Genomic DNA, 2581 nt, shown 5'->3' with positions numbered 1-2581 from the left:
TTTGTTTTCAACAAAAGCTTCCACATCACAACCTGCAAGCGAGTGAAAAAATATCTAACAGTACCTGCAAAATAGACCGTTAGATAAAATCGTGCCCCAGGCGTGTCAAGATTTCAACACTTGGGTCACCCAACCTTCCAAATAAGATTTCCAGCTTTCAATCTTATAAACATGCATTGGAAGGGACCTGTACGTCTTAAAATGCAAGATTCTTTATCACAATAATTGGATGTTTTTGCAATCAAAGCGGTAATGAAAACAAAAAACAAAATTATTTGACTGAATATGCATTTTATTGATTGGAAAAGTGTGTGGCTCATGAATGAGCAATACAAAGGAAGCAATTCCTGAAAAGAGGTAATTGCGCAAAAGGAGAAATCTGTCCTAATGGCAATGTGAAACCCGTGATCTCATCGAGTTCCAACTCGATTACACCCCATATGTCCTCAGACTCTCCATGCTTTCTGCCTCCTGAACAAGACGATTCTGACTGATCCCTACCGGGTATTATCCATGATGCTTTAACCAAAGCGCAAACGATCATGCCAGACGCAGTTGTTCGTTTTAATCCCTCTTTTGCCTGGACTGCCCTTTCGGGTTTTCAGTCCACCGGGATACCCATTTTTGTCCAAGTCGCCTTTTCAGGTTTTCGACCTGCCGGGTGTACAGTTTTTTCATTTTATCCCTAATTTTTGTCCGAACCTTTCTTTCTGTTTTTTGGTTCGCCGGGATGCCCATTTTTGCCTGGACTATTTTATTCTTTTCGTCTAGCGGGTCTCTTTACACGAAGTATTTTTTAACTGCGTCCGCATTCACAGGGGATGGAAAATCCTCGCCATCCATGGTCGTTAACAACAAGGCTCCGCCAGAGAAAACCTTCTTGACCACGAACGGACCTTCATAATTGGGTGTCCATTTGCCCCTTCGATCGTTTTGAGGAGGAAGGATCCTTTTCAGCACCATATCACCAACGTGATATACCCGAGGTCGTACCTTTCTGTCAAAAGCACGCTTCATCCTTTGCTGGTATAGCTGTCCATGACATATGGCCGCCAGCCTCTTTTCCTCAATTAGGCTTAACTCTTCATACCGGGTCCTTACCCATTCAGCCTCTTGCAACTTCACGTCCATCAGGACTCTCAAAGAGGGAATCTGAACCTCAATAGGTAGCACCGCTTCCATTCCATATACCAATGAGAAAGGAGTTGCCCCAGTAGACGTACGCACCGACGTTCGATACCCATGCAATGCAAACGGCAACATCTCATGCCAGTCTTTATAGGTTACCACCATTTTCTGCACAATCTTCTTTATATTCTTGTTGGCTGCCTCAACCGCCCCATTCATCTTCGGACGATAGGGAGAAGAATTGTGATGCTCGATCTTGAATTCCCGGCACAGTTCGGCCATCATCTTATTATTCAAATTAGAACCATTATCAGTAATGATTCTCTCGGGAACCCCATATCTGCAAATGATGTCTCTCTTGAGAAACCTGGCAACGACCTGCTTCGTCACGTTCGTATAAGAGGCTGCTTCAACCCACTTGGTGAAGTAATCAATAGCCACTAATATGAACCTGTGCCCATTCGAAGCTGTAGGCTCGATCTTTCCTATCATATCAATGCCCCACATAGCAAACGGCCATGGAGACGACATTAAGCTCAACGGGTTAGGAGGCACGTGCACCTTGTCAGCATAAATCTGGCATTTATGACACTTCCGCACGAAATTGAAACATTGGGCCTCCATGGTCATCCAATAATAACCTGCCCTCAACAGCTTCTTTACCATTGCATTCCCACTGGCATGGGTACCAAACGATCCCTCGTGAACCTCTTTCATCAATTGGCTTGCTTCTTTATCATCAACACATCTGAGCAAGACCCAATCGAAATTCCTCTTATACAAAACCCCATCCTTATTCAGGTAAAACACCATGGCCAACCTCCGCAGAGTCTTTCGGTCCTTCTTAGATGCTCCCTCAGGATACTCTTGAGCCTCCAGATAGCGCTTGATATCGTAATACCACGGCTTCTCATCATCAGACGCTGTATCAACAGCGAACACATAAGCCAGTCTATCCAGACGACCCACTTCAACACTGGGGAACTGATTCCACCACTGTACCTTAATCAAGGCGGCCAGAGTAGCCAAAGCATCTGCCAAAGGATTCTCCTCTCTGGGCACATGGTGCAACTTCACCTTGGTAAAAAACGTCAACAATCTCCTCGTATAATCCCGATACGACACTAAATGAGACTGATGCGTATACCATTTTCCGTTAACCTGATTTATCACCAGAGCTGAATCTCCATATATGACAAGGTTCTTGATCCTCAAATCAATCGCCTCTTCAATCCCCAATATGCACGCTTCATATTCAGCCACGTTGTTGGTGCACTCAAATGTTAGCCGGGCAGCAAAAGGAATATGGGATCCTTTCGGCGTAACCAAAACAGCACCAACACCGCTACCATTCACGTTAACGGCCCCATCAAACATCAGAATCCATTCGGATTCAGGGTCAGGCCCCTCCTCCGGGATTGGTTCCTCGCAATCTTTCGATTTGAGAAACATG

This window comes from Lathyrus oleraceus, chromosome 5 (assembly GCF_024323335.1).
Source record: "Lathyrus oleraceus cultivar Zhongwan6 chromosome 5, CAAS_Psat_ZW6_1.0, whole genome shotgun sequence".
Lineage (NCBI taxonomy): Eukaryota > Viridiplantae > Streptophyta > Magnoliopsida > Fabales > Fabaceae > Lathyrus > Lathyrus oleraceus.
Note: the sequence above shows the minus strand (reverse complement) of the source record.